General features: G+C 42.0%; 1 protein-coding gene across 2 annotated transcripts in view; it reads right to left on the bottom strand.

Annotated features, from left to right (window-relative positions):
- The window catches only part of LOC127047563 (tubulin polymerization-promoting protein family member 2-like), a 34,398-nt gene extending 15,529 nt beyond the window's left edge, over positions 1 to 18,869 (bottom strand). The window contains exons 1-4 of one of the 2 annotated variants that reach the window (XM_050945979.1): positions 18,795 to 18,869; positions 12,058 to 12,228; positions 9,352 to 9,450; positions 5,697 to 5,792 (exon numbers count right to left, since the gene is read on the bottom strand). The gene's annotated coding sequence lies outside the window, so the exon portion shown is untranslated. Of the gene's footprint in view, positions 1 to 5,696; positions 5,793 to 9,351; positions 9,451 to 12,057; positions 12,300 to 18,794 lie in introns of those variants that run through there. The other variant, XM_050945980.1, reaches the window with a different exon arrangement.
- Positions 18,870 to 27,830: the final 8,961 nt, after the last annotated feature.

The following is a 27,830-nucleotide window of genomic DNA, read 5'->3' as shown; positions in this document are numbered from 1 at the left end:
AAAAAATAACCTGAAAAATGATTCTCTTTGAAAAGTAAAGGGCCAGCTCCTCAGGTATATGCACTGATATCATGATGCACAAAAATGTGCCTGCAGGCAGGGGCAGTAATGCATGTAATCTCTGCATCTGTGGATTTGGAATGGCAGGGCAGCAGAAATATCTAAGAGCCATACAGACCTGTATTCACTTATATAGTGCTGGTATAACCTGAGGCTTCTGAAGCAGGGAGGTCTGAATCAAACTGACCTCTCTGTCATGAGCATTTATACTGTTGCTTCAATGCAGGGGAATCCTGCCATCCGCTGCTGGCTCCATCACAGATCTCCCACTGAAGGAATTCTTCCCATACCTTCTATCTTCACTGGCAGAGTGAAAAAGAGAGGCCTGAGAAAAGGGACCCTGCCACATTTACTATAGGGCCTATATTGTTAATACTTATGCGTCTGTATAACTCTGCTATTTTGAGCGGGCTCATTGAAGTTAACACGTCTGCTCACATGAGCAAACTTCTGCCTGTGCTTAAGTGTTTACAAGATCAGTTATATTTTTCTTGCTTTTAAACTGAATAAGTCAATCTCCTGCAGTGCACAATATTTCCCATGAACTGAAGGGTAGAAGTGTAAAACTACAGAAATGTTGCAACTGCAGCAACCATTCCAGCCATGTGCACACAGACAGATTTCCTGGTGCTTCCTTCAAACTCTTCCCCCTCATGCAACCTGTACTCCTCCCTCCAAATTCCATGCAAGTTGCTACACTCTGGAAATACAAATACTTCATCCAGAGGAACAAGGCTGCACTGTAGTGAATAAGCCCTTCACCACCATGCCATGCCACTCCCAAATCCCAGGCAACAGTTTCAGATGTCAGCATAATGCACTGCTGCCATGTTACTTTGCAAACTACAGTGACCTTGTGTTAAATTATCTTTAATTTGCTATTGAGGATATCAGACATTTTCCAAATGTAATCAGTGCTGTCTTCAAAAGAGTGAAATTAATTAGGCTCACCATTGATGTAAGAAGTTTTCTAATTAACCTACTGTGTTGCATGATAAAACACCTTTCACATTCAGTTCCTGCCACACTTGCTCAATAGGACACAGACAGCATTTTAAACTGTTAGAGTAAGGTAAAGACATCAAATGGCTCATTATAATAATGACAGTTGAATTGGAGATCTCTGCCTAATAGCATTAGCCACACCACTCAAAACAACAAATACATGAAGGAACAGCATAATGTCTGGTCTAGGAAAATATTTCTTTTTAAATAATGTTGCCTATTTACTGAGCAGAGGCAGAAATTGAAGGCCTCAAGATCAGTTTCCTGTTTGGAAGAGAAATCAATGATGTGAAGTCACGTAGTTTCTTAATGTCATTTGTTAATTTACAAATGTGCACAAATCCTTTTCCCTGGAATGGAGTGATAGATTGTGCCTGGGAAATTTCCTTCTTGGAGAAGCTTAGGCCAGATCTACACTACAGACTTATATCGGTATAAATATGTTTCTCGAGGATGTGAAAAATACACCCCCTAAGCAACATAGTTATACACCAGGGATCGTCAACCTTTGGCACGCAACCCGCCAGGTAAGCACCTTCCCTGTCCACAGGTTTGGCCGATCGCAGCTCCCACTGGCCGCAGCTCGCCATAGACATGGCTACCGCCTCTTGGGGAAGTGGATTAACTACACCCACTGTGCCTTTGGCAAGCCCTTTGGCAAGCCACCTCTGCCCTGTCCCCGGAAGCAGTTATCTTGCACCTCTGTCTCTGCCTTCCACAAGCCCCACTACTTAACACACAGTGTCCTCTTTCTTATTCAGTCCCCTGAGTTTTACACAAGGGAAACCCTGAGGGCTGATCTACACAGACCAGTTATATCAGCATAGTTGTGTCTCTGAGGAGTGTGAAAAACCCACACCCTTGGGGAGCATAGTTAAACTGACCTACATTTCTATGTAGACAGCTCTAGGTCGATGGAAGAATTCTTCTGTTGACCTAGCTACCGCCTGTTGGCATAGGAACCCCTCCTGTTGGCATAGGTAGTGTCTACACTGAAGCACTATAGCATTGCTGCAGTGCCACTGTAGCATTTTAAATGTAGACATACATGTAGTCTTAGTCCAAGGCTACTCATGGAGATGATAATCTGGAAAGGTCAGCCTGGACATATATCCTCCCTTAATGAAACTGCTCTACAACCAAAGGAATCTCAGAGCTTCAGCTGCCATACCAAGGAGAGTGATTTAATCTACCTAATATCCTTAATAACTCTGGATGTGGCTACTCATAGGGTCTTTAATTATGTCTGTGGGGAGTTCAGCATTTAATACTTATACATCAATGATCCCAATGGTTTAAACCATAAGCACTTTTCCATAACAGTAATTCAGAAGTATACTTGGTTTCAAAACAATTGAGAAAATAAGTTTCTTCCTTATTGTTATGTAGAGAACGAGAGAAACAAGGCTAATTTGTGCACATTTTTAAAGATCTTTTTGATACTTTACCACAGATGTTTGTAACATTAAAAAAAGATCAGATAATTTTGCTCTCAGTTACACTAATGCAAATCCAAAGCAATTTAGCTGAAGTCAGTGGAATTACTCTGGATTTATATCAGTGTTAATGAGGGTTGAAATTTTCCCTTTATTTCTGATTCTTTTAAATTTTGTTCTGCAAAAAATCTATGGCTGGAAACTATACCAGAAATGATATTACCTGCCTATTAAGTAATCTTAAAAAAAAAAACAGTAACCTATGTGGTTGAAGTTTAATGGTATTATGCACTGAAGCAGCTGTTACATCAAACCACCAGAAATTTATTGGAAGTCTTTGTCCCCTTCCATGAGCCTGTGTGGTTTGTCTGCGGCCAGCCTTAGTAACTTAGACTTGAATAGTTGCAGATGGGCTTCAGGGCTGCTTGTAGGAGAAGATTAGCCCTTGTGATAGGAGGATTCCAGCCATATACTGTTGAGGAAGGGATTACTGGTGCACTTAGTTCAGACTGTTTGGGTCAGCAAATCCTTTAAAAAATTTTACCTGGAAGGGTAGGAGAAGGAGAAATAATGCTAGGGAACTGATAATTTTTACAGTGCCTTACTAGATTCCTCTGTGCACATACATACCAGTTACATTTTTCCACCCATCTATTTGCAGCAGTAGACAAAACAGAGCTCACCTCATGTGAACCATACATCACCTCAACAATGCATTTCAGGCTAGTACTGCGGTCAGCATGTGGTTATTTCAATTTAGAATTCCTCCTCTCTATTATTTACAAATTCTTTTTCTCATTAAATCTTCCGTTTGTGGCTCTGCTCTCCCTTCATTACAAACAAAAGAAACAGCTAGTTCTCCTTCCTGCTGTGGTATTTGTAACTGACGACAATTAACGCCTTTTTGGAACACACTTTGTTCATATCCAAAACTGTAAATACCACATGGAATGAAGATACAGGTTTTGCTTTTCATGCTGCTTTAGGGCCTATTTGAGTTCACATTTTGTGGTCAGAAAGAAATCAGAAAGTAAGAAGATTATCCAGCTAATATTGATATGGACAGCCTAAGCCTTCCCAGTGGCCAAAGTGAACAGTTCATTCTTAAACTGGAGGATTTAATAGAAAGCAACATTTGAAAGAGAAATGAATCTTTTCACCCCTTTCTAAAACAATGTTATTTTGAAAGTAAGATTAACCAATGAATAAGTTCTGTACTACAAACAACATACCTAGGGAAGCAATGTGATATAACATAAGGGACACCTCATGAGGAGTCAGAAGACCTGGCTGTGCTACTGGCTTGGTATGTAACCTTGGGCAAACTACCTCACCTCTGTTCCTCAGTTTCACCATTGGGACCATAATGGTCACCCACTTTTGTCACGTGCTTTGAGATCTCTGGATGAAAAGGGCTGGATGAGGGTTAAGCATTATTTTAGATATATCACTTTAGTGTTCGAGTGTTAGCTAAACAGTCCAATTCTACACATAGCTTTGTCAATGTAGTTCAGTTTTGACCTCTGTAATACTCCTTTAACTTCTTTCCTGAGTAGACTGCCAGTCCTAAACCTAGTTTCTGTGCATTAATGTTGGAACTCAGGTTTTATGCAGGTTTAATATTTACCTGAAAACCAAACATGGTCACAACTGGACTCTCTAGCACAACTGTAGGAGAAATGCTTTTCACTGGACTGCATTTGTCACTATTTGTAAAGCTAGAATGTTGGAAGGAACAGTAAAGGTAGAATTTGCACAGGTTTACATGTTGCTGCATGAACTCCATCTTACATCATGTGTTACCTGTATAAATGAAGTGATGTGTGTGTGTGTGCGTGCATATTATCCTATATGATATGACTAAAGCCATTAGTGTGTCCTCAAGAAAATTATATATTCTGCTGTGTATTGACTCAGACGAGTTATGCTGCAGAGCAAAAAGATCCCAGGACTGAAATTAATCCTTTTCATTAGTTAGGTACATATTGTGAGTGTCTCAACTACACATTCCTGGTTTCTGAGCTAAGAATTGGATGAGAATTGCATTTAATCTTTGACGCAGGAAACCACTTTAATTAACATTAGAGTAAATAAATTGTTCTAAAACCTGAATATATAGGGTGTGGCACTGATCTTTCTGACAGAGAACAGCTACAATAAGCATGTGACTTTGCAATTCCTAACAGACACGGGGTTTTCTGCTTTTCAGGGATTTTATGATGGTCACTCAGCTTCCTTTGAGGACCATTGAAATGCAGCATGCACTCATTCCTGGCTAAAGTGCTGCATATAGGTTACACACAGTAATGTGAATCACTTGAGGAGCTAGGATGGAATGCAAACTGGAGGGAGGAGGAAAATGAAGAATCAGAGATGGAGGGATTCTAGGGGCAGTGGTTCCCAAACTTTTTTCTAAGGCAACCCACCAACCTCAGTGTGTCTTTTTTGTGAGCCACCATTACATATATGCACCCTCCACCCCAACACCGCAACCCTCATCCCTGCTCAGTGCAGAGGGCAGGTTCTGAGGGGGAGGAGCTCTGGAGAGCAAGTCCACCCTGCACTCACGCCACAACAGCATCTCCTGTCCTGCAGCTCTGGGCCCTTCTCCCCACGCCAGGCATTCCAACCTGATGCAAGGGGTCACAGCATCACTCAGGGCAGGCCCAGCCACTCCTCTGTCATGATGGAGGGGGGCAAGGCTGAATTTAACTGAGTTGCCTGGTGACCCGGCGCATGGACTTGCAATGCCACTTGCTCAGATTTGGTGGAAAGGCAGCCATGCCAATCCTGAGTGACACTGTGACCCTGCACACCAGGTCACAACACTCAGAGCAGGAATGATAGGACATGCCACTGCAGGGTACTTTCATGGAAGGCTTGCTCTCTACCCCCACCCCCTGCCATGGGGCATCCCCTCTGCACTGGGCCAGGAGAATTGTATTTATGTGCGACCAGGGTTCAGATTCATCAGGCCCTGGATGTGGTAACCTATCTAGAAACTTCCCGTGACCCACTGGTGGGTTGGGACCCACCATATGGAAACAGCTGTTCTAGGGTCTTCAAATAAAAAACAGCACTTGAAGGAAAAGAGAAGGTCTTTAATATACCACCTCAGTCTGTCTGCATCATGAGGTTGGTAGACTGGTGGAATGAACAACCCTGAAGAGCTGGTTCAGAACACGATGGACTTACTTTTATCTGGGCGCATGCTTCTAGTAATTATCCACAGTATGAGTCTGAGGGCAAACAGGAGATTAATATGTGAAGCATTTCCCTTTACTATCATACCTGCATATAAGAGATAGGAAAAAATTAGTCCTGATCCTCCTTGGACTAGAACACATTTGATTTCTTCACAATCACAATAACACCCTAGAATTGTAATGGTCTTTGTGGCAGAAAGCCCGGAGAAGGAACACAGAGAGCTAATCTTCAACATCCCACACAAAAAGAGTGTCGGTAGTAAGGTACATACCCGACAGGGAGCAACACTGTGAGTGAGAGAAAAAGACGAAGAGCTACAGTATTTGTAGAGAGGCACCACTCAAATTACTGGTGTAAACTAAGGGAGGAATTGCAACATATACAAATAAATATGCATACAAATTAGCACTGTACAACTTAATTTATACCAGTGATGCTTTCAATAACTAAATATTTAGTGCTAGATTCTGCCACCCTTACATGCACAGAGGAGTATCTTGCTGCATGAGTAGGGACATTAGTAATGAGCTATTGCAATAGGTCACTAGTTCAAATTTGATCCAGAATTCTAGGGAGCCATGGTGAAAATGATCTGGGGCCAATTTGAACTAGTGACCTATGATGGCTTCTCTTAGGGTACGTACATGCTACAGGACTATTCCGATTTTACATAAACCGGTTTTGTAAAACAGATTGTATAAAGTCGAGTGCACGCAGCCACACAAAGCACAATAATTCAGCGGTGTACGTCCATGTACTGAGGCTAGCGTCGATTTCTGGAGCGTTGCACTGTGGGTAGCTATCCCATAGCTATCCCATAGTTCCCGCAGTCTCCCCTGCCCATTGGAATTCTGGGTTGAGATCCCAATGCATTATGGGGCAAAAACAGTGTCGCGGGTGATTCTGGGTAAATGTCATCTCTCATTCCTTCCTCCGGGAAAGCAACGGCAGACAATCATTTTGTGCCCTTTTTCCCTGGATTGCCCTGGCAGACGCCATAGCATGGCAACCATGGAGCCCCTTTTGCCTTTTGTCACTGTCACCGTATGTGTACTGGATGCCACTGACAGAGACTGTACTGCAGTGCTACACAGCAGCATTCATTTGCCTTTGCAAGATAGCAGAGACGGTTACCATCCCTATTGTACCGTCTGCCGTGCCATTGTAAATTGGCGATGAGATGACGGTTATCAGTCGTTCTGTACAATCTGCTGTTGTCATGGGTGCTCCTGGCTGGCCTTCGCTGAGGTCGGCCGGGGGCGCAAAGACAAAAATGGGAATGACTTCCCGGGTCATTCCCTCCTTTATGTTTTATCTAAAAATAGAATCAGTCCTGCCTAGAATATGGGGCAAGTGTACTAGAGAACCAGTGTACCAGAGAACCAGAGAGCACAGCCGCTCTGTGTCAGATCCCGCAGAAATGATGAGCGGCATGCCATTCTAGGGGGTGCCCTGCAAAAATCTCACCCTTTGCTTCCCTTCTCCCCCAACCCTCCTGGGCTACTGTTGCAGTGTCCCCCCATTTGTGTGATGAAGTAATAAAGAATGCAGGAATAAGAAACACTGACTTTTTAGTGAGATAAAATGAGGGGGAGGCAGCTTCCAGCTGCTATGATAGTCCAGGCAGTACAGAATCTTCTCTTTAGACATGAAATGGGGGTGCTGATGGAGCTCAGGCCCAGTTGCTATGATGAAGATGGTTACCAGCCGTTCCGTACCATCTGCCGGAAATGACCGGGAATCATTCGTATTTTTACCCAGGCATCCCCGGCCGACCTTACTGAGGCCAGCCAGGAGCACTCACAGAATGATGAGGACGGCTATCAGTCAATTTGTACTGTACCGTCTGCCACCGGGGAGGGGAGGGGAGAGGATGCTGCTGTTCAGTGCCATAGCATAGCGTCTACCAGTAGCATGCAGTAGACGTATGGTGACATTGAAAAAAGGCGAGAAAAGATTTTTTTCCCTTTTCTTTCACTGTGGGGCAGGGGGTAAATTGACGAGATATACCCTGAACCACCTCGGACAATGTGTTTGACCCAACAGGCATTGGGAGCTCAGCCAAGAATGCAAATGCTTTTTGGAGACTGCAGGGACTGTGGGATAGCTGGAGTCCTCAGTACCCCCTCTTTCCCTCCGTGAGCGTCCATTTGATCTTTGGCTTTCCGTTACACTTGTCACACAGCACTGTGCTGTGGTCTCTGTCTATCATAGCCTGGAGATTTTTTTCAAATGCTTTGTCATTTCATCTTCTGTAACAGAATTGTGATAGAACAGATTTGTCTCCCCATACAGCGATCAGATCCAGTATCTCCTGTACGATCCATGCTGGAGCTCTTTTTGGATTTGGGACTGCATCGCCACCCGTGCTGATCAGAGCTCCACACTGGGCAAACAGGAAATGAAATTCAAAAGTTCGCGGGGCTTTTCCTGTCTACCTGGCCAGTGCATCCGAGTTCAGATTGCTTTCCAGAGCGGTCACAATGGTGCACTGTGGGATACCGCCTGGAGGCCAATACCGTCGATTTGCGGCCACACTAAACCTAATCCAACATGGCAATACCGATTTCAGCACTACTCCTCTCATCGGGGAGGAGTACAGAAACTAGTTTAAAGAGCCCTTTATATCGATATAAAGGGCCTCGTTGTGTGGATGAGTGCAGGGTTAAATCAGTTTAATGCTGCTAAATTCAGTTTAAACGCGTAGTGTAGACCAGGCCTTAGACCTTCCTAATGCATATTAGTATCTAGGCATCAAAATTGGAAACTGGAGGTGAAATTCTGTCCCCACTGAAATCAGTGGGAGTTTTGTGTAGCCAGGATTTCACCCCAGGGATAGGAGGAGGTGGGAGAAGGATCCACACTTTTAACATGTGTAGTCTATTACCCCTCCCTCAATACAACCATAAGTTGCTCCTTCATAGCACCCATTTCTATGGCCTGTATAAAGTATAATGCTGTTCCTAATCACAAGAACACATGCTGGAAAAGAGATGGGGATGGGGTTTTAAACAGGCATCTGAGAAGAGACAGAATTAAGTATGCTCCTCAGCATGTAAGCAAGGGGATTAGCTACATGTTCCCTTTGGCCTTCATCCTCTTACCAGTCAGGAGTAACTCAGTAGTTACACAGTAGTACTGTCATTTATCCTGGGCTGGGCTGCCCTGATCGCTCTGCCTTGCTCATCCCATTTCCCCACAAGTACATGTGCAACGCTGGTGTTATGCAAGAACATACGCATAGTGCATGTGGATACACTCACACTGATTAGCTACACTGTTCCAAAAACCCTCTGTTTTCCCAAGTACTAAGCATCAATTAAATATTTAGATCCTTTAAAAAGCAATTAAATTTTACTGTCAAGTAATTTGCAAATCCAAACAGCAAATGTACAAAAAATAATTAGCATAGTAAGAAATCAGTTATTTCTAAGCTCATAAGCCCTTTTAATTAAAATCACAATATTTTTAATTGCCAAAGGGGATATTTTGTTTATAATAGAGAACATTTCTAAGTTTTAATTTAAGTTTCACTCTGATATTGTGATAATTGAGAATTGCCCTCCAGGGGGCAACAGCATCCACCAAACAAAATAATGGGCTTCCCATCTCCACCAAAGGATTATCATGCATGAAAACATACCCTCCTGGAATACAGGCAAGGAAAATGAACCTACATCAGCTCTGACAGCTCAGTTACTACTCCTGAGAACACACACTGAGAGAAGCATTGGCATTCATTCTGAAAGGAGAATTATTTAAATAATCTATTTCAAATAATTGTACTCATACAAACAATACATCACTTCTAATCTAGCATATACAATTGCTGCACGTTGTAAACCTTTAGACATATCAGGTTTTTATAATCTAATAAATATCTTAAAATTGTACCTTGTTCATGGCTAAATGTACTACAAACTCATCCAGCAACATCTAAATGATTTAAGAATACTACTTAATTGGGGGAATGGATGACTCAAAGTCATGGCAATGGGTATAGAGCCCCCCACAACTAGCTTGCCAGTATGAAGTTGTCCAGGTGTAAAAACATAAAATGTGCACACATGATGTAGGCATTTTTGGAAATAGGACTTGTTTAGTGACCTTGGGGAAATGAGTTTTTGGTCTTGATCCAGTTTTGAATGGATAAGTGTCCTCACTTTTGCCACAGTGGAAAATCCTATAAGTGAAGCTAGTTATTATTAATTATTATTATGAAATATTTGTATGACAATTACACCCAGGGGTCTCAGGCAGAATCAGGGTCTCATTACCCTGAAGATGCAGTTGCCTATCACAAAGAGTCTAAAATCTAAAAAAGATGAGTGACACAAAAAAGGATTGGAAATACTATCAAATATATACAATTGCATATAGATACACATTTGGAATTTAAAAAAAAATCTTAGTATAGTTAAAATAATGTGCCAACTTTCCTTCATTAGCGCCACAGTCTATCCATCTTTAATTGGCTGTTTTGTTTAATATTCAGCAAGGCAGGTGTGGATTCTGAGGAGAGATTTGAGATTAAGGATGGTAGTTGAAGCTATACACATGGATGAGATCAGATAGGGTACAAAGGAAGGAGAAGAGGAGTTAAGGATGGCACCCTGTGGAATTGCCCAGGAGAAAGGAAGTGAGGAGAAGAAACAGTCTGAGAGGTAGAAGCAGGGGCATAGCCACAGGAGGGCCTTGAGGGGCTGTGGCCCACCCACTTAGCATCCATGCCCAGCTCCCCAGCCCCAGCTCTGCTCTGGCCCCAGTGCTTGCCCCACTCCGCCCACCTGCCCACACTCTTTCTGGATAGTAGGGTTGGGGCATGGAGGCTTGTCCCACTACACATGCCCAGGAAGCGGGGCATGGGAGTTTGCTCCAGTCCACCCACCTGGTGCTCCTGCCAGGGCTGGGCGGGCTGAGTGGGGCAAGCCCCCATGGCCCAACTCCATACCCTGGCTGGAGTACCAGGAGGGCAGAGCAAGTGAGGATGCGGGAGTGCCAATTTTTTCTGGGGCCCCAGGTTGGCCCAGTGGCTAATCCACCACTGGGAGGAGGGTGAGTGAGTGGATGGATGGTGGCGGTAGAGGAGATCTTAAAAAAAGGTAGGCCCGCTGCCTGGGGGAGCCAGGCCTGGCATTGGGCAGGGCAGTGGGATCTGGAAGGGAGCCAGGAGCCATGCACGCTGGAGAGCAGCATGTCCTCCCAGAGCTGGGTGCATGCCTGGGGCCCCAAGGAGCCCCTGGCAAGAGGGTCTATCCATCGCCCCCACAAGGCTGGTTGCAGGGTGTGGGGGGAGGCCAGCCCTCTATCCTTCCTGCCTTCCCATAATTGTCCACCTATCTGAAGTTGAAGCCCAACCAAATATCCCATCCTGGCTATGCCATTGGGTAGAAGAAGATCCAAGAGACAATGAAGTCAAGGAAGCCAAGGATTGAATCTTTTCAGAAACTTAACTGTGCTCGTCTCTCTAAATGTAGTCCATGCAGAACCAGACTGAGGCACACTGGAATCAAAATCATATAGGCCACTTATTTTGAGAAATGTTCTACTCTGCTAAATCATGCCTGATTATTTTTATTCCAGTTCATTAAATTGTTAGCAGGTTAAGTTCTCTGGATCCAGAGATGATAAATAGACTGGTCAAGTTTTCATAAAAAGAAATATTTTGGAATCAAATATTAAAGAACTGGCTTGTAGCATTTTTGAACTTCTATACCCTAAGAATAAAACAGTCTTTAATAAATTATATGAATTGCTGAAACCTACTTAATTAGATTATTAAGAAACAAGATAAAGTCACAGTCAGCAACTGATTGCTATATTTAGGAATACAACTCAGTAGAATTTTGGAAAGGATAATGGAAACAAATCGTCTGAAATTGAATGTATTGAGAAATACATATTTGGGATTAGCTAAAACTTTGAGGTAGCTTTTCAGCACCAATTTAAGCTACTTGAGTTGGACGCTGAGAATATCATTTGCTATAAACAACAGGGACTGATTTAGCTCTGTCCTGTCCTGTGGTGCATGTCTGCATATATCACACATCAGATGTCATAACAGCATGAATTCTTCTTGCCTCAAAGTGGACCGTTAATGTGGGTTTTCCATCTGATGTTCATCAATAGAACATGTCCAATCAACTGTGCAGCTTGTTTAAGTGATTCTCTGCTGAATCTATTACAGTGGAAGATTTGTTGAAACTTCAGAGCCCTGTCTCCTCCAGAGCTGTTCAGTTATATAAATGTTTATAAATTCGTATTCTTAACTGTATTTAATCCTTATTATTCATACCTCCTTATTCAATAATAATACTATTGTTTCATGTGGTAGTAGAAAATGTCTTACCTGATCATTTCCTTCTGGGTGTGTCTCCTCTTCATAGAATCAAGAAGCATCTGAAATCTGTTTCTTAGCAACCTTCTTCAGAAGGCCAGACCCTTTTCTTCAGCTCCCTGGTGAGAGCTTCCAAAGCTGCACTCATGAGCTCTTCAGACACAGCTGTTCATTATCTTCCATCTTTATGGATAGAAACAATGGGAACATGTCAGGTTTTCACAGCCTTAGATATTAAGTTGGATATTAGGAAAAACTTTTTCACTAGGAGGTTGGTGAAGTACTGGAATGGGTTACCTAGGGAGGTGATGGAATCTCCTTCTTTAGAGGTTTTTAAGGCCCAGCTTGACAAAGCTTTGGCTGAGATGATTTAGTTGGGAATTGGTCCTGCTTTGGGCAGGGGATTGGACTAGATGGCCTCCTGAGGGCTCTTCCAACCCTGATATTCTTAAATATATTAATAATTGTGATATCATTAAAATGATAAATCGTAGAAGATGACATAAAATTTGTTGAAGAATTTATGGATTGCGTCTGCAAGACAAATGCATCTGAAGTACAGAATACTGGATGATATTGACAACTACTTATTGACTGCAGTTTTGCTACAGATTAATGATGGTGATGGGCAAATCTCAGAAGTTTTGAAGGTTTACTTTGGCAAAAGAATCCCAAAGTTTAGTTACTTCTCTGAATCTACAGGGACCCATCTCACCTGGGGTGCACAAAGTTAACATGCTGCCTCATCCAATCACTAATGCATGTTGATGCAATTGTTTTCAGATATCTACTGATCAGTTCCACACATCAATTAAACTATGTGTTGCATATTTGCAAATAATGTATGTGTTTTACATGTTGCATGAATTATAGCAAGAAACTGACCCCTTTCAAATGCTACAGTTCACACACAAAGAAAATATATGACACTGGAGCACAAATATGAAACATACATGTCCTTTCCACATAGTTCTGGAACGCTACAATAGTTCATACTTCCTACCATGAACACCATTCTGATCTCCAGCGCTCACCTAAATTAAAGATGAGTTGCACATGTTTTAAAAGTAAGCATTTTACAAAACACTAAATCTTAGTAAACCTGACTCATCTAGTGAATTTATAGCAGGGCAGGAAACCAATCTGAACTGAATAAAGGACTCTCCACAGGAAATTTATGCTAGTAAAGGTCCAGTCACCCATTGCCTCCTGTAAAAAGGCTTTAAGATAGACAATACGCTGCTCATTAAAGAGACCAAGTGTGCATTTCATTGTTTGTATAGTCATTAAAATGCACTGCACTCAATCTGTTCCCTGGCACTTCTCCCCATTAAGTGAGTGTGCCATTTACCAGCTGATTAGTTCATCTAGATATAACTATATTCCACTAGAAATGTCAAAATTCTGCATATGTCTTTCAACGTACTTTGTTAACTAACACATTTACACCCCCTCTGAGTAGCTGCACCGCTCAGCATGCTCAAAAGTAGTTTTTTAGGTACTCATCCCAGTCTAACTCCAAGTTTTCATAGATTCCACGGCCAAAAGGGACCATTTGGGATCCTCTAGCTGGACCTCCCTTGTCACACAGGCCATAAGACCTCCCACAAAAAACTTATCAAACATATCTTTCGGTTTTTCTGTTCCAGTGGTACAAGGAGGACTTAAAGGGACATCTGGGATTCCTCTGCCATAGGAGAATCCCCCAAGTAAAGCTTGCACAATGCCTCCAACTCCCCAGCCACCTCTATGTAGTGTGGGTGTTGGGGCAGGCAGAGACATGGGTTTGTGTGGCTGTAATGCACTACACTTCAGCAGTCCTGAATGGCTGAAATGGCTCCTAAGGGGCTGTTACAAATCAGAGTAACTTAAAGTAGCCCTGTGGGTGCTAGAGGCTGCCTGCAAGGTTGGGGACAGAAAAGTCCCAGCGGAGTTTTAGAGCACCTGAGGATTCAGCTCTTAGCATCATCTGATTTTCAGTGAATGGTAAAGATTAGAAATATATTAATGTAAAATCTTCCTACTTATAATAGCACTTCTGTACTTTGCCTTAATAGAAAACACACATCTGTGTGTGGCTTGGGGAGAAGCAAACATGATAAACGTGTCCTTTCTAATTAGGTAGCATAGCTGAAAACAATCATCACAGGGGTAGCCGTATTAGTCTGTACCATCTTTTCATGTGTTGTATATTTATACCTGCTTATTGTATTTTTCACTCCATGCATCGTGGATTATAGCCCACGAAAGCTTATGCCCAAATAAATTGGTTAGTCTCTAAGGTGCCACAAGGACTCCTTGTTGTTTTAATCATTATACTGTGTCTGCTTCCATATACTAGTCCTACTCCCACTAAACATCCAGTCCTACTCCCACTAAAGTCCCTGACAAAACTCTCACTGGGTTGACTAGAAGCAGAAGCAAGGCCAAAGTGAATAGGTGAAGTACATCCAGGTGACCTGGTAGGATGCCTCGTGATACACATCTGCTGTGCTCTTGGTCCAGTAAACGATACTTCCTCACCCACCTTCTGCTGGGATAATATCAGGTTACATCATCCCATCACTTGACATGATGTAACACAGTAATACACACTATAAACAGATGCTGTGCCAATCAGTCAAAGGAAACACCATCTTGTTTGGAAAACAGATGGCTGGTCATAGTTACATGTGTACTTGCACCTACAGAGAGGACAGCAGATATTTCACAACTGGAAGATCTCCAGAGATTGATATTGACTTGTAGTGGGACATTAATTACAAGTCTGTCACTGTCACTCTCCAACTACAAAAACAGTTTCTCCTCGCTTGGTGTTCACACCTCAACTGCTAGAAGAGGGCCTCATCCTCCATGACTGAACTAACCTCGTTATCTCTAGACTGATTCTTGCCCGCATTTTTATATCTGCCTCTGGAAATTTCCACCACATGCATCTGATGTAGGGGCGACTCTATGTATTTTGCCATCTCAAGCACAGCAGTCACGCAGCTTTCGGCAGTGCACCTGCGGGCAGTCTGCTGGTAATGCGGATTCGGCGGCATGCCTGCAGGAGGTCCCATGATCCTGTGCCTCCGGAGTACCCGCCGCCGAATTGCCACCGAACCTCCCGCAGAGCATGCCACCGAAGGCAGCCTGACTGCCGCCCTCATGGCAACCAGCAGGCCGCCCCTCCACCCCCGCAGCTTGCCGCCCCAGGTAAGCACTTGGAGCACTAGTGCCTGGAGCCGCCCCTGATCTGAAGAAGTGGGTATTCACCCACGAATGTGCATGCTCTAATATATCTGTTAGTCTATAAGGTGCCACAGGACTCTTTGTCACTCTAACAGCATTTACTTTCTCTGTGATGTCCCTTTCAAAATTACAGATCTTTGTGATCAAGTATTAATTTCCTCCACTTACAGTGTTTCTGACCCCAAGCCATAAGAGGAGGTTTTTGAGGTGTTATTTGGCTCTCAAATACAGCAGAAGAACACTTGGTGGCACTCATTCAGCATCATTTTTGCCTTCCCACCCCCACCATTGCAGCTTCTGTGAAATCTGAGAAGTAGTTTTTAGTTGATGGTTCCAGATAGCTGAGACATATAAATCATTCTCCTTAAATTAAATTAATGCCAGTACTTTGTCACTGTGGACCAAATCCTGAAGTCTCTACTCAGCTTTCAATCAACCCTTATTCAAGTCAGCTTAAACAGAAGGAATTTTGCCACTGTATTGTTTGAGTTAAAGCTGAGTAAGGACTTCAGAATTTGGCCATATAATAATAATATAGTAAAGTAATATTTGGCTAGCACTTGCAAACTGTGTAGAACAACATTAAACATTTCTATGCATAAAATGCTTTGAATATTGCAACTGGTATTTCACCCAGCCCCTTCCATCACTGCATTTGATGGTTTTGTTGCCCTCCCTCAGTTCCACCCTCCACACTTCTCTTTGCCTAGACTCCATCCTGTCTTGACCACAGTTGCAACATGAACCCTGATGCTGAAGGTATTGAGATCAACACCCAAAGTTTCACACCACCAATGGCCATATTTCCTAAATAATGGTTATATCCCAACCAACATCATGCATCTCAGAATGCTTCTCCCTACCCAGGAATACCACACCCTGATAAAAGGATAGGATAGCAAGTAAACACCATGGCACTGCTCACAATGGAACAATTGAAAAGGAGGTAGAGAGTTGTGCATCATCAATATACTGAGGCTATCCCAAGCTATGCCTGTGGGTGACTTCCCTTTGTGGGCTTGTATGCATATTGAACTATGAGGAAAACAAATGGGATTCAGCATCCTACAGGTATTAGATGAGCATTTGCCCATAAACTACTCCAAAACCCCTCTTATTCCAGGAATGAGTAAAGCTACTCCTGAACTAAGACCCTCACCAAGGACCACAGCTTCATCACGTCAGAGACTGTTGAAAGAGCTGATCCTTACAAGCAGGACACCATCACATTAGCCAGGCATGATAGGATGTCATTAGCTAGTCTAAAATCTGATTGAAGAGGGTGGGGGGTTTAAAGCTCAAGTCAAGATGTCCCTGGAACTCTTCATTTATTATACTCTCAGTATAACACATATTGCACAAAACAAGGATGTTTGAAACAGATCAGTAGCTAGTAGTAGGTGTTCATATTGAGAAAAGGTTTTAAGAAATTGAGCCCAGCTAAGCATAGAAGGCATCCTGCCTTCAGAAAACTGACCCACAAGTGATCTGAGGTCACATCACTTCATGTAATTTTGTCACTGTGTAGATCGCCACTGGCTCTGCATCTATTAAGCATTTATTCCTTTCTCAATAGTTATTCCTCTTGTTCATCTTAAAAATCTTCACCAGCTGCACCATTGGAGCTTGTAAGTTCTTTGAACCAAGTAAACATTTAGCTGGCTGCGTATTTGACTAGCTATGCCTGCGTGCACTCTGCACCTATGTTTAGATGTAAACTCATAGACTTAAGGAAATGTTCTACTGCAGATGTTCACTATACTGTTTTAAGATAGCCAATTACTTTTCAAACCAAACGATGGCAGTGGTTCGCCAAGAGACGGTGGCCTATGCCCAAACCAGGTTTCAAACTTCAGAGGTTTTTGCAGTCTAAAAAAGTGGGGTCTAAATATTTTTAAATGGGGAACGTTGGGAGGTTGATTTTTTTTCTCTCTTGTCAAATGCTAAAATGGCTGAAAGGTTTTTTTCTCCAACCTTGTAATAACAACTAGCTTTAGGCAGAGACACAGCAAAGAAAATTTTAGCAAAACTGTGAATGTCTTGGAAAGTTAAAAAAGTGTGTGACAGCAGCCTTTCCAATAATGGAAATTGTTTTATGACCTTGAATATAGAGAGTGCTATAAAGCACCTGCTACAAAGCAATAGAAAGAAAAGAGACAAATATAATGTATTGAAAGGCACAATGTATATTTTACTACAACTATGGAGACACATATTATGAAAATGTGCTTTTCATATCAACAGAATACACAGTATACACCGGTATTGTACACAGTTCACTTGCAATAATCAAATAACCTTTCACAAAAAAGGACTAGACAATGAGTCATGAATGGCAATGCCTCAAGGAACAGCTTTGATGAGCTTTCCGCACACAAGAAGGTGGAGTCATTTTGCACATGAGCTCCCACTGTCATCAGCTCCGCTTGTACAAAGAATTTAAATTACATCATGCTTTATTGTGGACATTATTAATTTTGCTAAAGATTAATGACTGAGGGATGATGACTAGACGCAAACCAATACAATCATAGCTTAGAATGGAAAAAAAGGTTTTCTGAATATTAAGGAGGCAGGTAATTGCAATGAGCTCCCCAATAGATGGCACTGCTGGGATAAGTTATTTTGTGACCCAGTGTGCAAATCAGCTCTGAGAACAGACTGTTAGGGTATACCTTGTATATAGTTATAGACTTCACCATCAGAATTCTGGCATTTTCCAGACTCTCAGCCAAACAAATACTTGGTGAGATATACACAGCTTATGTCTCCACAATTTCCAAAGGGTTAAAAAGGGCTTAACCTGGAGCATAGGAGGCATTTGAGCAATATTTGGGGAAAGTGCTGAAACGTAGGTCAGGTGCCACAAGTGTAGCCAGACGGGCTACTGGAAGGGGGAAATCAGCTGTTCTAGGCATTGTAAGTTTAGGCAGTTGCTAAGTAATTAGGAGCCCTAAGCCTTCAAACAGAGTAAACCCTCTTACTGTAACTTAACAAGTCTTTCTGATCATTTGCTCTTGTCATTAGTGACATAGCAGTTACAATTTGATAGATCTAGCTCTCTATACACATCTGGACTTTTACACAGCACACTCAAGAAGCTGGAAAAACAGGCACTTAAAATGACAAATGAAGCACAGTTTAAAGCCCTGCATGCACTACAACTTTAAACTGGTTTTATAACCAGCTCATGACGTGGTTGGCTTACACACAGTTCATGTCAACAAACACAGTTAATAGCAGGTTAATAACTGTGGCCATCAGCCATGTGCATAGGCTGGCACATGGGTATCTTCCTTTAACCAGTCAAGCACAAGGCAAGGCCAGCTCAAACACATTTGGCACTAGTTTAATTGGGGCTTCCCTCCAAAGCAGCATTCAGTGTCCCCAATGCAGGACACATGGGGAAAGCCAGAAAGCAAAAAGAGGGGATCCAGAGACCTTTCCCACCTCAGACACCCTGCAACAAGTTTCACAGCCTGTCTAAGTCAGATCTAAATTTTGGGATCTCTTACTTCTGCTTGTAAAGCTAATTTGGCCAGTCCTCCTTCCTCCGATCTCTCTGTGCAGTAGAAAATCCCAGTATGTTTTGCCCCAGCTGCTGCTTGCTGTGTTTGTTTTCTACACACTATCTCATCTTCTGAAACCCTGTGGGATTGCTGTCCAGATTACCCCCGAACACACTTACATAAACATGATTAGACAGTGTGGCAAGTGCAGATGTGTAAACATGACTGACACATGGGTGTGTTTTGCAAAAAGCTTCTGTTTGGACACAACTTAATCATGTTGCAATGAAGTCAGATGAGTGTGTCATTAACTGGTTACAAAACCACAGCTGTACGGGCAGGGCATGAATTGAGTTTTTAAATGTTATTTGTATAAAGTTCAAAAGCTCTATAAATTGTTTTGGACGAGAGTCCCAGCTTTCCTTGAATAACCAGAGAGAGCGAACCCTGGGGGACACATTTTGGAACATTGATACTTCTATTGTGCCTTCAAATTACGTGTCTGCACCCACTAGGATTGATACTAGAGTGGCCACTCATGCATCTCCAGAATACCGGACATTCCAGTTCATCTGCGAAAAGTGTGTATGCACCCCCATCTTTGTGACCCCGCCCCTGCCAGTGTGACTTTTTATGCACAATGTATGCAAGATCACACCACAGGAGGAAGCCACTATGAAGCGTACCCTGTCCTGTCCTCTCCAGCATGAGGATGCAAGGTCAAATCCTGGGGGATGCCATTTTGAAGAGCACCCCACCCCACCACTAACAGCATGACCTCACATGCATGGTCGTGCCAGCGGAGGCAGGGCGGTGCACTCTTCAAAATGGTGTCCTCCATCTGATACCATATAAAATCACATCTGGTTTTGTCTCAGTATCAGACGGGGGACAAATCTTAGAAAAGCAGGACTTGTCCCATTTAAAACCAGATGAATGGCCTGCCTAGCTGACACACAACTCACTAACAGAATTACCAAATGGAACTTAGTACACAGGGCAAGCCAAATCACATTGGTCTATTTTTGTTCTAGTCTATTTAGCTTCTTATATTATGCTCCATACTTCAGTATCTGAGCACTTTCTAGTAGTGCATTAGGCAACATGATAACATTTACAGTGTGACAACTCAATCACATTTACAATGTGCAATCAGAATAAAGCCAATCACATTTACAATGTACAATCAGAATAAAGCCATATCTATATCTATATCTATATATATCTATATATATAGAGAGTTGATGCTTTAATAGGGCCAGTTTCACAAGTCTGCAAACAATTATGAGCCATATCAGCTGGGAGGAATTATAAATGGGAATAATTTAAGAACATCTTACTCAAGGCTGAAAAAGTTACCATCCCACAATTAAGGAAAATGCCATAGGGGTTAAAAAAAATGGACCTGGTTTAGAGGGGAAGTAAAGACAGCTAAAATAAACAAATCAATAAAACATATAAAGGGAAATTTGATAGAAAATTGATAAGGGAAGCAAAGGGACACAAGGAGACTTCTGTGGCCTGCAGATTTAAGGACGATAAGAAAGAGTTTTAAAAATATATTAGGATAAAAAGAATCCTGACAGTGGTATTGGTCCATTACAAACTGGAAATGGTAGAATTATCAATAATAATGCACAAAAGGCAGAAATGCTTAATAGAAATTTCTGTTGTGTATTTGGGGGAAAAAACAGATGATACAATCTCACCATATGGCGATGATTACAGATTTTCCATTCCATTAGTATCTCTAGAGAATGTTAAGCAGAAGCTACTAAAGTTAGACATTTTAAATCAGCAAGTCTAGATAATTTGCATCAAGAGTTTTAAAAGAGCTGTCTGAGGAGCTCATTAATGTCGATTTCCATTATGTCTTGGAACACTGGGCATGTTCAATAAGAATGGAAGAAAGCTAATGTTATGTCACTTTTTGAAAAAGGATAAATGTGATGACTTAGGTCATTATAGGCCTGTCAAGCCTGCTATCAATCCTGGGCAAGATAGTGGACTTCCTGATATATGATTGGCTTAATAAAGAAGTAAAGGAGTGTAATGTAAGGAATGGAAATCAATATGGGTTTATGAAAAATAGACTTCTGTCAAACTAATGATTTCTTTTTTGATGAAATTGCAAGTTTAGTTGATAGAGGTGATGCTGTAACAGACTTAGATTTGTAAGCCATTTGACTTGATACTGCATGCCATTTTAATTAAAAAACTAGAACAAAATACACATTAAATGGACTAAAAACTGGCTAACTGATAGGCCTCAAAATGTAACTATAAATGGGGAATCACAATGGAGCGGCTGTGTTGTCATGCAGTACCACAGGGATCAGTTCTTGGCCCAAAGCCATTTAATATTTGTATCAATTACCTGGAAGAAAACATAAAATCATCACTGATAAATTTTGCAGATGACACAAAAATTGGGGGATTGATAAATAATGAAGAGGACACGGACCACAAGGTAAACTGAGCACAAACAAACAATACGTGTTTTAATATGGCTAAATGTAAATTTATACAGCTAGGAACAAAGCATGTAGGCAATACTTACAGGACAGGGGACTCTATCCTGGTAAACAGTGACTCTGAAAAATATTTGGGGGTCCTGGTGGATAATCAGCTGAGCATGAGCTCCCTAATTCTGTGGCCAAAAGAGGTAATATGATCCTGGGATGCATAAACAGTAGAATCTCCAGTATGAGTAGAGATGTTATTTTACCTCTGTATTTGCACTGGTGTAATCACTGCTGGAATACTATGTCCAGTTCTGGTGCCCACAAATGAAAAAGGATGTTGATAAATTGGAGAGGGTTCAGAGAAGAGCCACGAGAATGATTAAAGGCTTAGAAAAAATGATAAACTCCAAGAGCTCAATTTAGCTTAACAAAGAGAAGGTTAAGGAGTGGCTTGATTATAGTCTATAAGCATCTTCCTATGGAACAAATATTTAATAACGAGCTCCTCAATCTAGCAGAGAAATATGTAACATGATCTAATGGCTGGAAGCTCAATCTAGACAAATTCCAACTGGAAATAAGGCATACATTTTTTGAAGAGAGAGAAAGCAAGAGTAATTAACCACTGGAACAATTTACCAAGGGTTGTGGTGGATTCTCTCTCACTGACAATTTTTAAATCAAGTTTGGATGTTTTTCTAAAAGTTCTGTTCTGGAATTACTTTGAGTCAGTTCCATGGCCTGTATTACAGAGAAGGTCTGGCTAGATGATCACAGTGGTCCCTTTTAGCCTTGGAATATATGAAACTACACAACATCTGTCACATGTTCCCTCATCTTCTCCTCAGGGGGAAAAGTGCGTAATGGAGTGTCTTGTTTTGGAACTTTTAAAACAATTATACACACGCACACCTTGATATATGTTTATGTTGGAGAAGTCAAGGTCAAAGAAATGCGCCTTGCACTTTGAACAGAAGGTGGTGAGGTTTGTGATAGTCCTTTAGTTCCTAAGGGCGTTCATTCCATAGTCTCAGACTAGCCCTCAATAAAGTCCCGCCTCCTGCACAGATGAGCTTTACCTTTATTGTAGAGATTTCTATTGGGACAGAGAAGCAAAGTTGTCAACCACAGCTTCCATCTCAGAGCTTTTATCCATCTTTAGCTATCCTGGGAGGGCCTGTCATGTTAAACCATGCCTCCCTCCTGCCCCCCATCCCCCCTGACAAGATAACATTTATAGACAAGGCCCATATTTTCTTGTGTTCACCAGTCTCTAGTGGGTGAGCTATGGGAAGGCATCTTTATCAATCCATTTTATACAACTGAATTATTAGGATCCTCCCTCTTCATGTTAAACTCTCTTTCTACCTACTTAGAAAACTTAGAGGAGCCAACATATTGTTGGTGCAGGGAGGGAAAAGATACAGTTTCCCACACTGTTAACTCCCTTCATAATCTCTTGTCTAATTCCATTCAGACACACCTGTACTTGATATATTGCTTTTTCATCCTCCGTAAGCCATTAGCAGGAGAGTAGAAATGTATTTTGACATGTACTTAAAAAGGCCTCTCTCTCTCTCCCCTTCCTCTTTAGAAGCATTTTTGACACTAAATTTTCCAAATTGGTAAGGTTCAAAGAAGGGGCTTTTATAAAAAAATGAAATCAATTACTTATCTCCATTGAAAATTATTTTCAAAGCAAGCACTTTTCACTTTAGCCTGATTAAATACCAAGGAATTAACACCTCGTATGCATAACAAAAGGGTCACACATTCACCAGCAACCGAGAAAATCACCTAGCAATGGCAAAACATAAGCGTATGGAAGAGGATTGTGCCCAAACAATGGGAGGATTATGAGAAAAGAAACTTCCACATCTAGCAAAGGGAAACTGCATTCTATCCATGGTGCAATCTCTGGATGTATTATAGCACCATATGTCTAGCTGTCTCTATTAATACTGCAGCAGGGTAACTATTCCTGTCCCCATCTCTATTAAGAGAAGTACCCTCCTCCTTCTCCATCATCTCCATATCATATTTGTGAAATGTGGGAGAAGGGAAAGGACAGAGGTCTCCCATCTCTTTTGGCTTGCTGAACTTCAATGGAGTAGTCAACCAGGGAGATAATTAAAGGGCGATCCCTCCTCCCCCTCCACACCTTTAAAAAAGGCTTCTCTAGCCAGTTGTCAATCAAGCAGAGTCTGGATTCATTAGTATTCCAGACACACTGCAAAGATTCGCTTTTCCTGATTATTTGAGGAGGAGATGGGCTGAAGGCATTTTATTGAGATGTATATTGTAGAGTGGATTTTATTTATAAGTTGGTATTTATTAGATCCAGATGTTCATTGTGTGACATTATCAAATGCAAGTGATGTAAAATCACCCTGCTTATAAAGTGGATGTGCATTGTGCCAGGTTTTACCAATCAAATTACTAACTGTGTTAGCGAGACAAGGTAATATCTTTTATTGGACGAACTTCTGTAAGAGAGAGGGACAAGCTTTTGCGCCACACAGAGCTCTTCTTCAGGTCCAGGGAAGGTATGCCGAGCTTCACAACTAAATGCAAGATGGAACAGATTGTTTAGCATAAGTAGCTAGAATCTATGCTAAGGGAACATTCATGGTAGAGTGTGTCAGTATCATTACAGCACTAATGGGAATACTCAGCTTTGCTCCATTATCTGTAGTTTGATGGCCACTGGTTCTAGGTGGCATTGCCTGGAAAGATTCCATGTGGAAGAAAATACATGATAAACCTGATTCCCATGATACCTCAAGACACTGTTTCACAGTATTGAAATAATGGTGCTTAAACAGCAATAATGTTATTTTAATTTGTAATGGAACCCAGAAGTCAGTCAGTAGCACACATTTGCTTGTTCAAAAATGAAACATTTCTCTCTGCTCTAATGAATTTAAATAAGATGCTTCACTCTCTAACAGCTAGTTCAGGAAGTGTCAGGGATTGGGAGGCTAAGATAAAGGACTAGTGTGCACTGACAATGATAAAATAGGGAGAATCCACCACAAAAGATAACAACATTAGCACACAGTCAGATTACACAAATGTTGGCATAGGAGATGCTTCAGGGAGGTGAGCGAGGACTCTTTCTGAAGTCAGTTAGGAGAATAAGTACCCAAGGCCAACTACTTGCTGTCAAAATAGCAAAAACAGAGGAAAAAAGTATTTTAGCACACCAGCTATTTTAAACCCACTGAAAAAAACCAGTTTCTTATAGCTGTAAGTATGCATAGCTCCATTAGCTAGTCGTATCACTGGCCATCATCACATACTGTGTGGTGTAAAGTTTACTGCAGTGTTTCCTCACGTAACTGGTTGGCTGACACAATGTTCATGATCACCTGATGTAAGTTCCAGTGCAAATGTTTTCGATATTGCTATTGCACCAGCATCGGAGGGCAAAATATTTTGAGTTTTTCTACTCTGCTTTAATATCTTTCTGGAAGGCACCAACATGAAATGCTCCATACACATCCAGCATTGAAAGAAATGGTTTCTTCTAAAACAAAGACACATCTGTCACTGCTATACACTATATGGGTTTCCACAGTCTGCAGAGCGCAAAAAAGCACTTTCTGAAAGCAGTTTAAGTTGAGGGAGGCAGTAAAAGAACAGCATGAAGCACTCTATACAATGTCAACAGTAATTAACAGAGCGTTTTAAAGTCTGCCAATGCTTCCCACCAGAAGGCACTGTTAGGTGCTGGTTATGAACTTTCTGACTTTACATTCCCAAGCCCCTGACTTCTAGTGCCATATGCATACGATTTTAACTCATGGGCTATAAATAATTCTCTTAAATTATGGACTTTAAGAAACATTTTCCCTCAGTGTCATTTGCTATCAACAGAAAAATGGAAGGGGGAGAGAAAAGAAGCACAGGAGGTGAAGTGAAGCATAGATGCAGGAAGTCTGGGTTCTGCTACAGACTTGCTGGGTTACAACAGGCAAATCCCACATGTCTTGATTTTCGGGGGTGGTGAGCATCCGCTGTTCCCATTGACTTCAGCAGAGTGGTTGGCGCTTAGCATCCCTGAAAAAACACAACATTAAGCTCTATGCCTCAGCTTCCCCATGGGTGAAATGGCAATAGCTTGCCTCCTTATCCCACTGGGGTATTCTGAAACTTTATGCATGCTTGCAAAGCTATTTGAAACCCTATTATGGAAGAGACTGTAGGAGTGCCCCCGGGATTAGCTGATGACATTTTCCCTTCCTCTTCTGTCCACAAAACCCAAGGGTGAATTCAGCCCACTACATATGACGCTGCACTGCTAGGGATCTTCACTCTAAGGATCTCAGACAGCTTTATAAGCATTAATGAATTAGATCTACCAATATTCCTGTGAAGCAGGAAAATATTGTTCTCTCCTTTTCACAGGTGGCAAAACTGTAGCCTTTTCTACAGCAGAGAAATCTCCACTGATTGTTCCCTCTCAACTGATTGAAAAGCACCTTGAGCCAAAGTACTTCAAATGGTTCTTAGGAGACAACAACTGGAGCAACTTATCATTGAAATGTGTAGGGTTAAGCCTGGAGTCTCAGTTAGCTGAGTGTCAGTGGCTTGCATGCAAATGCAGAAGCAGCGCACTGGCAATCAGTGCACTGCCAACGCTGATAGCTCCTTCTGCCAGTGAATTTCCTTCATTCACTAGCTAAGAGATCCCTCTCTGCTGCCCACATCCCCAACAACATTCCCCCTCAGCCCACAAATCCCCCACATTCTCCCACTAGCTATGCCCCCACCTACATTATCCCACCTTAGAAATTCCTTCTTCTGCAGCTCTGCAGGCCCTTGGCTAGTGATCAAGGAGGGCCACTACCCATCTGAACTGGTGTAAGGTGACTGGCCCTATGGCATATGCAAGGGCAAACCTTACATGAGCTGGGGTTTTTAGTGCATATGCCATCAGTCATTTGTACTTAATCTATGCAAAATAACTGCTAGAAGCACAAATGATTGAGTGTTGTTGTATAGACAAGGCTGGAGGCACAAAGCAGTTAAATGACTAGCCCAGTATGCCAATGGCAGAGGTCTGAATAGAACTCTGGAGTCCTATCTCTAGACCACATTATGGTCACCTTTTAACAGCAGAGAGTAAAACCCCTCTGTGAAGATATATGTCATCACGGAAATTATTCTTGAGTCACAGGCTGCCCATTATCACATCACAGCACGATCAAACAAAAAGAAAACGATGAGCACTAAGAGAAAAAGAATGGTTACTTTGTGTCATTTACTTCTATGGTCTGCTAGACAAAGCCACAAAGGGCAAACATTTTTTTCAGGCAGATGCCCTTTACCCAGACATCAAACGCTGCTTATGGGTGTCTGTCACAGATATCTTCCTATCAAAAGCTTTGCATTTGTTAGATGTTTGTCTGGATTTTCCATTACAAAGTTCAAGATGATCAAACTGGGCCACACCAGACTAGCAGCAGAAGCAAGCCAAAGTAGCCAAAATCCAAAATGGTTTTAGTGAAACTAATCCAACAGGTTAACGTGACCCCTGACTAACACAAAGGAAAAGTAGAGTTACTGCAGCATCAGCAGACATCACAAAGGAAGGAACCACAGATCACTTTGAGGCAGCGCAGCTCTGATACCACTGAACTGTAGGAAAACCAGGGTTAGGAGGTGTGTGCAGTCCCTAGTGGATTTTACTGTTTTTAAAAGTTACGTTTCCCAAGAACAAGGCATGTAGGAGAACACCTTTTCATCTTTACTATTCATTCACAGCATCCTGTGAAGCTATTTTTACATGTATACAAAATGTGTTTCCACATAAACATATTTTAGAAAGATCCAAAGGAGCAAGGACAATAATGAAAAACGCCTGGAAGTTAATACACTTAGCATCCTGTTACATACCCGCACTCCTAGAGCAATGTCCATAATGTGGTCACATATTTTTTTCCCTCTGTGCACCACATTTGGGACCCAACGCCCAAAGTACCCTGGCTGGTCTCCTCATTGCCTGAGACATTTTCCTTTCTAGGGCCACAAGCAAGTTCCATGGCCGGGGACTAGGAAAGTGATTCCAGTATCTACCAAGGCCACAGTCCATGATAAGGAGAGAGATACCTGCACTGAGAGTTAGGCTAACTTTCTGTAGAGGTTATCTGATTCTCTTACTCATAGGGAGAGGGAAGCCAAAGATTATGTTGTAGGGGTAGGTCAGCTTTCCAGAGCTCTCCAGCACTAACATTTGGGAGCATCCAAGTCCCCCAGGAATGATATCACCATCTCTTCTATTTGAGCTGGCATGGAACATCCCATAGGAGCTCGGGGCCTTGTGATTTCAGTAAGTCCAAATATTTCCCTTTAGTCACATTCTATCATGAGACAGGGAGATTTAACATAACCCTATACTCAACAATGGAAACAGATGATAGGTGGAACGGGTATATCCTTCCTGGATTCTGAATGGGCATCCTTGTCCTTTATGGTTCCTCCTTAGTGTCCTAAAGTGTCTTCATTCTTCATTGTGGTGGCTCTTCCATCTGTCCAAACAGGGTCTCGTCATGATGGGTTTCTTGTGTGACTG

Source organism: Gopherus flavomarginatus, chromosome 3, assembly GCF_025201925.1.
Source record: "Gopherus flavomarginatus isolate rGopFla2 chromosome 3, rGopFla2.mat.asm, whole genome shotgun sequence".
NCBI lineage: Eukaryota > Metazoa > Chordata > Testudines > Testudinidae > Gopherus > Gopherus flavomarginatus.
Note: the sequence above shows the minus strand (reverse complement) of the source record. Positions and strands in the feature narration are given on the sequence as shown.